General features: G+C 41.1%; 1 protein-coding gene and 1 long non-coding RNA gene across 6 annotated transcripts in view; one reads left to right on the forward strand and one right to left on the reverse strand.

The window, feature by feature from the left end:
• The window catches only part of LOC146701872 (uncharacterized), a 30,469-nt gene extending 23,107 nt beyond the window's left edge, over positions 1 to 7,362 (reverse strand). For 2 of the 4 annotated variants that reach the window (XR_014922245.1, XR_014922247.1), the window contains exons 1-3: positions 7,279 to 7,362; positions 5,908 to 6,103; positions 5,604 to 5,707 (exon numbers count right to left, since the gene is read on the reverse strand). This is a non-coding gene — a long non-coding RNA (uncharacterized LOC146701872). Of the gene's footprint in view, positions 1 to 3,450; positions 5,708 to 5,907; positions 6,114 to 7,278 lie in introns of those variants that run through there. The other 2 variants (XR_014922244.1, XR_014922246.1) reach the window with 2 other exon arrangements.
• kiaa1217 (KIAA1217 ortholog) overlaps positions 1 to 13,296 on the forward strand; it is a 99,649-nt gene that overhangs the window by 33,208 nt on the left and 53,145 nt on the right. The gene's annotated exons all lie outside the window — the stretch shown is intronic.

Here is a 13,296-nt window from a genome sequence, read left to right on the forward strand (position 1 = left end):
AACCCGTGTGACGTCATCCCCGAGCTGCTGCTTTGTGAGTTGTTGTTCTTTCGAAACAAATCCCATGAAAACACCAAAACCAGCAACAGTCAGTTTGTAGTTGCAGCAGTCAGTCCTCTAAACATGCTTAGCATCTCTGCGGCATTCATCCTCAAAGCCTTTTCATTCTTATTTTAGCTTTTTATAAATGTCACTTTTAGCAAACAGGAGTAAATGGTGCATTTGTCGGGGATAGGTTTCAGCTGACGCTTTAGTGAGCTTGCTTGTATCAATAGCAATAAGAGCCCACATTCGCCCTAACAGAGAGCATGTCAGCCACCGCAGCTTGTACAGTTTGTTTCTTCTAGTGAAGATTTTATAGACAAAACAAGAAGTGCAAGATAGGGATTAATAAGTAAGACTTTGGCCACGTAGGCTAAATGAGCATTAGTGAAATCTATTTGTTGTTGCGTTTGGTCTTGGGATCTGTTAACAATACTGATACATACAATATTTCCAAAGGCTCTTTGTATAAGAACATTTTCAGTTCCCTCCATATTTCCTGGACCAAGCTCTGCCAGTGAGCTATTCCACCCCAGGCTCCCCTCAGAGTAATAAAAGCCATCTTGTAAAACTTGACATTTTCAATGTCTGAGTAAGTATTATACCTTTCTACTCCACCTCAGTGCCCTGAATGAGCTCTATAATATTATTACTTTTAATAAAAGCAGCTGCTTTCCCTAGGGTGAGAATATTTTAGTAATATTTTTCCATCTTTATTGCTGAAAATCACAATAGCCTTTAGGTATGCTTCAATTTTAGCTTGCCAAGTAGTGGGAAGGCTCTGGTTTGACTTTTTAAGTTCAAAAGCTCAAGATGAGTGCCTGTGTATTCTGAAGCTCATCTTTACTCACCATCTCCGCAATATAGAGCAGTCACAGGGTCTACCAGCCTATTATTACATTCTCCTTAAAAGCTATGGTGGAAAATATGGCTAGCTGTTGGTTTTCTTGGATTTTCCATTCACTCAAGATCCCAATCTGCTTTTACCTAAAATCCAAGGCCAAGAACATTCCTCAGAGCATTTCCATTAGTTTATATAAAAGGCCGGAAGAGCTAAAAACTGCATCTTTACACACACACACACACACACACACACACGTTCACCCACACAGCAACTCTCTCCTTGCGCCTTTTATCACCATTTTCTTAGCACTTTGTTTCGAAGTTTCCTTCCCGTCCGGGTTTCCTTTCACAAGCATGTGCATCCTTCCCCGGCAGCAGCACAACAATGCCCTGCTTCATTTCAGCTCTCCAAGATCTGAGACGACTGGAGCCAATGAGCGGCAAGGCACATGCAAAAGCCATTAGCTAGTTGATGATGGTGGTAAGCCGCAGAGGCATCACAAAAACAATCGTCCCAGAATGTACATTTTGTGTTGAAACCCGGCACGCTGCCTGTTCAGCCAGCGGAACACCAATAACGAAACAAGCCTTTGAAAAGGAGGGTTGTGCCTCACATCCCTCGTTCACATGCTGAGCGATCAATTCATATTTGGCTTTGTGTGAATTAAAGCAAAAGTTCCTAAGTGTCTGCACAGTCTGACAGATGCCTGCCATGGTTGTGGAACACTTTTATTATTAGCCGCATCCCATTTGGCCTCTCAATGCTCAGCTCAGGCAGTTTGATTGAGGACTCTCTCTGGAGCAGCAGAATGACTTAATTACAGTCGCGATCTCAATCTGAATTTACTGGGAGTGCATTCATAATGCATGTCTTACTTAGTATCAGTGGCCCCAGTTAGAGCAAACCAATGATCATGTCACCATGCAGATGTGCAACCTTATGTCAACAACTGAACATCAGGGTTGTAAGGGAGGTTGACGTTCATAACGGAATAATCAGTAGATTTTTTGCATTAATAGCTGCAGTGTAGGAGATTTTAATGACAAATATTATGAGAAATGCCCCTCAAAATGCAACTGGGCATGCTTGTATCCAGGATCTATTTAATATATATTTCTCTAAAAATTCCATTTTACTTTATTTCACACTATTTTTAGATAAAAATAAAGGTTCGATGTAGAGAACATTTCATTTTGGAAGTCTAAAACATTTTCTGAACTTAACTAGCAAAATCGAGCAAAAACTAGGACAATAAAGTTGGCAGACTGAACCCTATTAAAAACTCATATACAGGAAAGTTCAAGCTTCCCAGAAGCTGTTCTAAGTCTCTAGAGATTTCTTCATTGATAATTGCATCCTGCAACCTAGAGCAATTTCTGGCAGTTTAGCCACTAAATGTTCCTCTATCTTCCCCAGATGGTTGTTGTGCATTTTATTGCTGGGCAGGTGGGGAACAGTGAGGTTGTCATAGCCATTTCCCCAAGAAAACAGCTGCTCAGTGCTTGTTGAGTTGCAGGGTGGGGTCACAGCTCCACAACAGTGTTGCCAGTGGCTCTATATTTGCATGTTCAGACTTGAAACAAAAGATCTGCACATTATTTGGCTCCAAGGAATAATGTCATTTTAAAACAGTTATACAAAAGGAACATTTGATCCAAAGAATCTTCCTCAGGCCTCATTCAAGAAGTTTGCAGGTCTTCCTCTTTTTTAGCAACACATTGTGTTTTTACTCAGGAACCAAAGAAAAACCCCAAACAAATGTTTGCCTGGATGTGCACACATCATGAAACCTTAAAAAAAAAAAAATTAATTAAAAAAAAAAAAAAAAAAAAAAAAATATATATATATATATATATATATATATATATATATATATATATATATATATATATATATATATATATATATATATATATATGTGTATATATATATATAAATGTTGTTCTGTATTTTTGGGATTTGGAATTATGTTGTTGTAATCTCAGAATCAAAGATGTATCCGTGTCACCAGAGGAAATTTTGGACTTTGGACTCTTTGGACTATTTCGAGTACAATTTCTAAGGCGCAGCTGACAGCTGCATGCTTCACACTTGATGGCTACACTTAGAGTTCAACTTCAGCTTTTTTTTCTGATGAAATCTGTCATGATGATCGGAAGGACACATACAAAAAAGAAAAAAAATATCAACTGATCCATTTAAACATCTTTAGTGCTTTGCAATCGGTGGTCCGTGAGCCTGCAGTATGTACAGTATCACTTCCATGGGGGTTATGTGTTACACAGTATGCCCCAGTAAGCTGGATTCTGCGCTGCTTTGATCAGGGTAGAGTCCCCTCACTAATCTGCTTGAGTTCTGGATGTTTGCCCAGGACACACGTACACACATACAAACACTCTCACAAATTGTGATTAAAAAAACAGATGTGAAGTCAAGCCAAAAAGAAGGAATAGTCTGAAAAAAATCAAATGGGGACAAAGTGACATAACACTCGGATAGCTGACTGCACATTTGCACGTACTTACAGTATGTGCCAGTTTAGGTTACTTAGATTTGATTTAAAGTTCACTACATAACATTATAGCACTGTGTCCATTCATCTAAGAGTACAGACTAGTCTCATGCTTTGTATTTACAGAGGCTATAACTAGGATCTAATGACATAATGCACACCTGGGTTTTTTTTAAAGTCTTTACTCACACTCAGCTGGAATAAAACTGGCATGATCTTTGATCCATATTTTAATTACAGCTGCGGGACACAGACAGGATTAGGAAGTGTAAATGCTTCTGTCATTGTTCCTTGTCTTTTTAGCAGCCGTTTAAAATCTCTTAATTGCTCTGGGCTTAACTGCAAATCTCCGTGTCCTGTATTTAAGCACTAATAAACAGGTGGGAAAAGATGTTATCTGGCTAAAGCCGATGAGCTGAAATGGAGTGATCAAATAGTGAAGCTGGAAAGGGGAATGAGAAAGAAGAAATGGGAGAAAGGAGTTAGGCAAGGAAAGAGGAAAGGGGTTCTACTTGACTGTTTGCTATGGCCCTCCCTGCATTACATCACTGAGATGCTTCGGCACTGATGACATTGTTGAGCTGAGGAGAGGGTTGGTCCTGGAGATGATGTCATTAATAACCAATCAGGGGACTTGGGGGTGGTGGATGGTGGTAGGGTCTGGCTAGCTCCTTAGGCTGAAATATAAAGATCTCTGAAAATGTCTTTTCCCCCCTCCTCAAATCATCGAGCCTTTGTGTCCGGCGCACTTTTCCTGAGGTTATTTTTAGGCCTGTGTTAAAAATAATTTATATCAGAGGCTGTTTCTGCTGCTGCCACAGAGCGAAGGAGCGAACTGCAGTGGACTCTGCTGAAGAAGACAGACACGTTAATATAGTCTTAAAGGATTTAGCGTGAAACAAATTAATAGTAAATGAAGTAACTGTTTTGTGTCTGTCTTCTGGGACAGATGAGTGCCGTGCTGCACTCTTTTCTTGCTGGTGAGGCTTTTGATTCCCAGAAAAATTTGAGATGAGGCGGCGCACGCTTGTAGCTACACTGTTAAGCTACTTTTGGTGTGGCCCTTATTTACAGACTAGCTCAGATTCTCGGCCTGTTTTGGGCAGTGCCGCACATATTAAGCACCAACATATGATTAATAAAAAAGCGGTTATGATGTAAATACTAGCAATTCATTTGGAGTTGACACTTTGGCTTCCTAAGAAATTAAATTCATACTCTGTAGCTTGAGCTTTTAGGTCTGTTTTGGTCTTTGCTGCCTCCTGAAGTGTCTCTTTAGCTGTGAAGTGCTCTGCTATGTCCACCAAGTACTTTCTAATTTTGTCAGTGTATTGCTTGCTGCTGTAAAGGGAGCATCTAATCTGTTTATCCACGAATTTCCCATGGAAACAGATTTGAAACAAAGCAACAGGAACGCTGAAATCCCAGAACACTAAAGTTGCTGTCTGTGAAACCAAAACAGATGACTGAAAGTCTTAAAGCCCCTTTGTGAGTTCATCGCTAGGAGTGATAGCTTGCACGTTGTATGAAGTCATTGATCAGAGCACAGTTGAAAATCATTCGATGAGTAACCATCTTCACTTTGCCCATTGCGACTTTTTAAAGTTTTTATACTGTACAAGATGACACGATGAAGGTCACAGGCCAAAACATGTTAGTTAGGTAATAAAGCTGTTCTTTATACTAAAAGTGGAGCTTGTAGTATAAAGCTTTGACCTCTGTAGTGTCCAGTTGCTACAATCGCCTATTGTGCCAACAGTGTGAGCACTCAGGGAGTTTAATATAGTATCAAATCAGATTTAAATACAAATTACTTTCACTGTTGGGGTAAACTAATCACTGGCTGAGAAGCCTTTGCTCCCGTGACCTCATCCCAGCTTTTGCTTGTCACCACACTGTGGGAAAACTATTAAACTTTGCAGGCACTCACTTTTCTCCTGCTCTGCCATGGGAAAGCAACAGCATTTCATCATCCTGCAACCACACTACAATAAAGCTTGTGTTGTTTCTTTTCTTACTTCACCTCTCAGTTGACCACCTGAACTTTTGTGATTCCACAAAGCAAAAAGAAAGTCTCCTCTTTCAACTACTGAAAATATTTACAATATGTTTTCTGTGGTAAAGCAAAAAACTATATATCTTCAAAATGACCATTTTAGTGAGGGGGGAGAATGCACTTAGCCTACAGCATTACGGTTAAATCACCCTTTGTGCATTAAGGAATTCTCTCCGTCTCAGTGGTTGGGTCTTCCAGCCTCAGTACCTTCTGTTCCAGAGAGGTTTAAGCCTGGAGTCAGTCCACCACCTGACTGAAACACATATACATACATCAATACAGGAACACACAGCCACAAACACGCAACACATGGACAGCAGGCAGCAGGTTTTACAGATAACGTCTGGGACAGAGGCACTAGTGTTCTCTGGATCTCAGAGTGACTCCCCCTCCAACGGCCCGTTTCATATACCACCAGCACCTGCATCACTTATCAGCTCGAACAGCACTCACCTCTCCAGAGTAGAAACCCTTTGCAGCTATTCAGCTTCACACAAGCTGGGACGGCACCGTGGTGCAGAGGCCAACTCACAGTGCGGAGATTCCTGGTTTGGATCTCCTGGCTAGCTGTGGGTGCTCTGTGTGGAGTTTGCATGTTCTCCCAGGGGCTCTCTGGCTTTCCTTCAGGTGCTTCGTCCTAGCCTGCATGCTGTACGGCACTCCGCAAGTGCAGTTAAGAAAAGGGACAGACTGCTCAAATTCAGTCAGATTAAAACTACCATTGTAATCTGCATTTTTAAAATGTCGGTTAGAAACAACTTTTAACGCCGGTTATGCCCTGCTAGCATGAGTGAAAAACGGAGGAGAGATATGCAGGGCAGAGGGGGAAAGTGAGGAGCATACGACTGGCTGGTTGCAAAAGTCTGGGCCCTAAGCTGCTTATCACTATGAAGAGAGTCAATTGCAGTGCAATCACTTTTTAATAAACTTGAGAGAGAGCTGGCATATTGAAAGGCGTATTTAAATGGATGCCATGTGCCCTTATTTGTTTAGGACTTTGCTGTACTCTAACTAGCGTATCTTCATCTGTCTTAAAATCTGTCTGAGTCCATCTTTTATATATATATATATATATATATATATATATATATATATATATATATATATATATATATATAATGCGTGTGTGTGTGTTTGTGCTAATATGCTTGTGTGAGCTTTTGTATGCAAAAGTCACACATGCATTTCTGCTGTGTGCACTTAATGGGTAAATGTGTTGACATGGAAAACTTGCCAAAACAGATAAGAGATACCTTATCACCAAGCACACAGTGTGAGAGAGGCCTGACAATTTGACTTTTTATCACTTCATGCATTTAAACTTGCTGCATCACTTATGAACACTCTGTAGGCAGACTGGGCATATGTGGCGAAGTTATCATGAGATGCCCAGAATTCAGCAGAGAAATTACATCTCTCTGTGTCAGGAGAAAAATCAGCAATGTAAGATTTTCATGGAAAAGCTGATAAAGAATAAAATTCACATGCAATGAAAGGGCATGGAAAGTGGCGTAAGTTCCTTGCCAGTGAGGTATAGCTATGTCAAAACATATTGAAACCCAGAGATCGAATCTGTGCTGCTTTTCGGATGATACCGAGCTCCAGTCACAATTGGTAGGGTATTAAACAGATGAGTCACGCTGGGGATCGGTTGCCGTTCAATTAACTGCAATGAAATATTTTCTACCCCAGCGCACTCGTATCTCTTTATCCAGGAAGAGAGTTCAAGACAGGATAGTCTCCGGAGATTCGGATACAAAGGAAGGATGACTCGAGATTCAAAAGAAAAAAGTTCCCTCAGACAGGCAACAAGAGGTAGCATACCTCCCCTCTGACTCATGGGTAGTTGTCCTCCTCCCAGTCGCAGCTGTTCTCAGCGTCTCCCCATCCCTCACCCTTGGGACGCCACCAGCCTCACCGTTGGCCCAGAGACTGTTGTCACGGGAGACAAGCAGATATCTGAGCCAGTGGCTAGGTTGACTTACACCTACTCTGGCCAGGAGTTAATGAAGTGTGCACGCTGCTGGCGTTTCCTGGCAAACATATGTGCCTACACATTTATAATTGTGCACACAGGCACTCTAACAAACACACCAGTTCATTAAGCAGCTCTTACTGTCTTAGTTAATAAATGACAAAGACAGTATTATCAAACCTGTTTCCTTGTGGGTGCTTGAAAAGCTACACAAACACGCAGTCTTCTTCCTGTTCTCTCCGTCTCATGCTCAGGCACATGTAGGCGCTGTCATTTTCTCCTAATCATTACTCAGCATCCCAGGCGCATGTTCAAGAGCACCCCCTGGTGTGAAGAAAATGCAGGGCATCTTAAAAGTTACCACAACATATTTAGTTAGAGAAGTTTCTTTCTTGCTTTGAAGTAGTCCAGGGCTGATGTCTGTTAGAAAGTTGTAGCAGGTGGATGTGCCCATGAATGCAGCTTGCCAGTGAACACAGTTGTTAGTTTGAGCTGTCCTCTGAATGCTTTAGACGGCGTTATCTGAACTAATAGGCGTCCTCTTTCCATGGCTCTTTTCCTGGCCTTCCCTCCCCTCTTGTTTGCTTTATTAGATGGACAAGAAGTAACAAAATGTGTGTGTGTGTTATCAAGGATTTCATCAGGTCTCAAGTATTATTTCATTTCACAAGAAACTAAGACCATGTCCTGCTTATGTCATAGACTATGGCTCTGCTCACACCATGTACTGAGATGCGTTTTGCAGTGATCCGATCACAAATGAGCAGCTCTAAGTGTCGATGAAGAGTCTCAGTACTTCACACTTGATTTTTTAAATTTGTCTCGGGCCACATGGTATGTTTATCTGATTGCAACCAAATACTACTCAGAATTTAGATTACAAAAGAGATTACAAGCGTTTTTCAACAGCTGTCCACTTATTCGTCGGATTACCCACGATGCATGTTGATGTCAGACCTGACCTGAGTTTAATTTTATTGAAGCTGTAGTCCATTGAGATGCCATTGACTCTGCACTTCAGTTAAAGATCTGCGAGTCTCATCCACCACTTGCGATAAGCCATTCCACTTCAAGGTAGTGTCTAAGCAGTAAAATCGGTTTGCCATGCTTCATTGAGTCCAGCTACAGCAATAAGCTTTACTTGAACGTTCTCAGCATATCCAGTTTGATAAATATGTATTTAACCATCACTTTGCAATGCTAAGCTGTCACATTCTCTGCTCTTCCATAACCGTTTTCACATCACATCCACTTTACCACACTGCTGCTACTTTTCCCAGCGCTGACAGCCACATACACACGAGACCAAATGTCTGTAACTCATATCTTTTGGCCGACTGCCTGTCAGGTTGGCAGGCCTGTCTGTTTATATGGCTTCAGCAGAGTGGAAAGTCTGGAAAGGCCAGAGTATCTGACTACGTACACTCAAATGCACACGACATCCACAGCGTCTGTATCTGTGCATACCTACGTGCATATATCTTAATTGAAAGAGAAAATTGTGATCGGGGCGCGCGCCGCGGAAGTTTGAGTATCTGCTCGTTTGAGCTGAGACAGATGTTGTGGTGGTCTTGGCTAAGAGCAATGGTCATTACTAGTGACAGGGCAGCTGGGATATGCCTCATTAGGTGCGAGATAGCGATGGGAACAAGTGTGGGAGGGTTGAGGGGGAAAAAAATGACAGAAAGGCAGAAAATGTAAAGAAAATAGAAAAATAACTTATATTATATTTCTAAATAGAGGAATCTATTTAGGAATATCTTTGTAAGTTGTAATATGTTTATGTCATATGCAGTGTTTAAATCCTCCACAATGGAGTGGACTGTTTTATATTCTTAATGGGAAGGATAGCCAGAGACATTTGGAAAACACTGCTGTTTATTTACTGTAGGGTGCAATATGACAGGCCCAGTGTCCCGTATGGACACCACAGCTATGGGTGAATGCGCTTCTGCACACAGAGGCTTTGTGGAGCACTCCTGATTTAACAAGTCACGTAAACAAAGGCAAAGGAAGAAAGAGGATTGTATTACACTAGAAGGGGAGCAACAAAAACAACACATGCATACGATAAAATTATGGGATAAAAATTTAAGTTCTAATAAGTCATGAATTCCAGCTAGATCGCAAGGTTTTCTTTCAAATATAACAGCCCGTTGTTCTCTGCAGATTGGTGTCATCCTGACCTGAAAATGATATAATCAACCCCTTGAATCAAAACAACAGCCCACTCAGCCACAGGATTTTCAAGGGAAGGTTTTTGAGTCACTTTCTTCACAGAGCCTCTCTGATTGGTGGGTAGTTTCCTTGAGTCTTAAGCTACACTGGAAGTGGCGTTCCTCCTTATGGAAATAGTCTATCTGGCCCTTTCTCTGTATCAGAAATCATTTTGCATGTGTTGATTTGCCGGACAAGTTTTCGTTTTTCTGCCTCGTATCTGTAAAAAGTGAAACAGATACCCACACAGGAAGTCAGATATCCCCTGCATGCGAATGCTTGAATGCCTGCGTTTGTGTTCATATGAGTTAGTTTCGAGAAATGTTGCAGAGCTGCATTGCAAAGGGGTTTTATAATTCTTTGTCACTTACCTCCACGGAAACAGCTTATCTATCAGATCAGCAATCAGCGAGATTTCACTGTAGAAACTGGTTTATTTTCAGAAGGTCACCTCCAATGGCACTCGCATTAGCCTGTGACTGCAGCTTGGCAGTGTCAGTGTGCAGCTCTGGCTGTGGGTGGAGGACGGTAATGTGATAAGTGGAGGACATGGAATCAGCTGGTCTTAACAGAAAAGGTAAAAGTGATAGGAAAGCAAATGGAAAAACAAAATTTTAGTTTTTGACAATAACTATTTGGACTGTTTAATTTAATTTCCAGTACCGTGTAAAAGTCTTTAGCATCCTATTTATTTCTTTTTATTTTGCTAGGAAAATGGGAAGTAGTCTATAGAATGGTACAGTTTGTACTTAACAGCCTGAACTCTCTTAGACAAGCTTTCTTGTAAATTCTTTAAGTAGTCTTCAGGAATAGTTCTCCAGGCTTCTTGAAGGACATTCAAAGCTCTTACTTGAATATATGGGTGCTTTTTGTCCTGTTCATTGTCAAGATGATCCCATATTGCTTCAGTAATCTTGAGGTCCATGCTTAAGGCTAGTCTAGGACTGAGAGTGTTCCGGTGTATGTTTTTGTTTCCAGGTATGCTTCTACTTCATTCGCAGTGTGTTTGGTATTACTGTCATGCTGAAAAATGAAGCCATTCTGAATCAGATGTATTCTAGATAGCATTGCTGTCTGGTGGATCAAATCTGATGGTGCTTTTCTGCTTTGATAATTCCATCAGTTTATACAATACCTCCAAGACCACTAGTTGAAACCACGACAGAGCCTCCACCTGCCACTTCTTTTTTTGGCCTCCTAAAATACACTTTTATGTCTGTCAGACTTGTTTTTGGTATTTGTCATCTAAAGAAATGGAAAGTGTTTTGAGACAGGTTGCTAATAACAAAGTGCCTGAAGATGCTATTTAAATTTGGTTCTTTGCTAAGATGTCTGTCATGTGTAGACAAAACACTGGTTTATTCCTTTAGCATGGTGCCGTTTTTATGCTTGAATGATTGATAGGTCAATGTTAAGTGACTTAAAAATATTCCTTTCAACATGGTCAGGTACAAAGGCTGGACTGAGCATGAATGAAGAAGCAGCCAAAGTCTAAAAAATAACTTTGAAAGACCAGTCTCGGTCTTTGGGAGCAAACTGTAAAAAGATGAAGAATGGCTTTTGAACTGTGCTGTATATCAATACGTTCATATTTCAGGTCACTGCCACGGTAAAAAAAAAAAAAAAAAAGAAGAAGAGAGAGAGTTAGCCATAGCTAGTTGCCTACCAGATCTCTATCAGTACATTTAATTTAAAACCAAAAGGTTAAAACTCTAACAGGATGACATAAGGGGTAAAGTAAAATAAATAAAATCACAAAATACATTAGGATTCAGACTTAATGTTCAGAATTTGTGCAGAAGAAGAAGAAAAAATGAAATAAATGAACCCAGGAGATGTCGAGGTAAAACATTTGTCTTGCCAGTGGCTGAATGAGAAGTCAGAGGAATTCATGCATGTGTGTGCAAAATTTTATATTAGGCCAACTGGCTAACAGATGACACAGCACTGTTATCCCTCACCACTAGCATGGTTAAAAATTTAAAGTGGGTCATAATCATTACACCCTGAAGGCAGTGTTTATTCAAACAAGGATTTTTTTTGTCTCTGTAATAGTCTTAATGACTTGTTAAAATGGATATTATTACAACATTAGGAGCCCGACTTACTGTAATCATATTTAAATGAGATCCTCTGTGTATGCATGGCTCAGTTCCACATGAAGGATTAACTGATATTCTAACTCTGATAAGTTTTACATAATAAAAATGCTTTCAGATACTCGACAGTGGACCAGAGCGGTTACGTGCATCACCAGTCATGTCTTTAGGGCATTTCTACATGAACCCTACTTTTATTGCACACAACAGGGCTTTGTATCTAACTGCGTAGTTATGGGATAGTAATAGTAGGGGAGAGTGGGAGTGTGCACAGGGATACATTCCTCCATAAATACGTGACGGCGAGAAAGTAACTGCAGTAACAGTGGGACGCCCCTGCTCCTTGTAAGACCTGGTGTTCATGCACAAGTGCTTCGTGTTGTCTTTCAACTGAGAGGGCCATCATTTAGTCAACATGGCAGCTGTGAAAGAGAGAATTACACTCTTGAGCCACTGGAGTGAGAAGCAATTGACTTGAATATCCCCTGTGACATTCTTAAAGAAGCAGGTCATTTTTTTGGGGTCTGGAAAGCTGTCAGTAAAGGAGCGCAGGATGTAATTGTTGGTTTGGAGGAGCTGCTTTAATTATGTGTTTGGTTTAGCCGAACTGACCTGGTGGTTGCTTGGGATGATGTATGTGTCATTGTCCTGACTGAGGAATTTTTCACACACGAACACTGATGTTACTGAGATGGCTAAGCTTGCAACAAAGCTAGTTTTAGTAAAGCAACTTAGTGCTCATTTTGTCATTGCCAGCCAATAAAGGCTTTTAAATAACATTTTACTGCAAAGTTAAAACAGCAGGCTGCATTGACTCACTGTTTTTCCTACTTATCTGCAGTCACACTGGATGAAAATACTTCATTTGCACATGTCTTTTCACACTTTGACTCAATGATTTCCCTGTCTACTGGCCGGCTAATTCTGACTTTTACAGTGAAGCATCTGGGCACATGGGTGGGTGAAAGCAGACAGAAAGTGGGTGGAAGAAGCCTCGTCTCCATATGTTAGACATTAGAGGTCAGCTGCCGCATGTTTGTTCGTGCGCTCGGCCTGGCAGTTTCAGTTACACGGCCCACAAGCTACGCTATTGATCCCCTCACGTCTTCTGTTAAGGTACATCAACTTTTGCCTTCCTCTCTTACATTTAGATCCGGTCACTTACATCAGCAGCTGCAAAGAAATGACATTGGATGTATGTCTTCCCTATCCCCCTGCTTTAAAAAAAAACAACAACAAAAAAACCCAGACACACACACACGTATGAAGCCAGCGAACATATTTGCACAAAATGTTGTGTTGCTGTACAGAAGCTGAAGATCAGGAGCCAGCGTGAGCCTCTGGTGTCTCCTGAGAACTTCCCAGTTGGAATCAACACTGCCTGCAGGAGTGATGCTTGTCTTATTCTGTTTTGCTGATCAGATAACTCGATCACATATTAGCTCGCTGCCACAGCCTGAGAGACGTTTGGATGTGGCTCAGAAATAGGTTATGACACATTTGGATGCATGCTAGCGTCTAGTGGGCCCCTCAACAGGGACGGAGAGCTAA

The sequence above is a fragment of the Copadichromis virginalis genome, linkage group LG9, assembly GCF_057382275.1.
Source record: "Copadichromis virginalis isolate Kocher_CV1m ecotype Utaka linkage group LG9, C_Virginalis_male_GT1.1, whole genome shotgun sequence".
NCBI classification, from domain to species: domain Eukaryota; kingdom Metazoa; phylum Chordata; class Actinopteri; order Cichliformes; family Cichlidae; genus Copadichromis; species Copadichromis virginalis.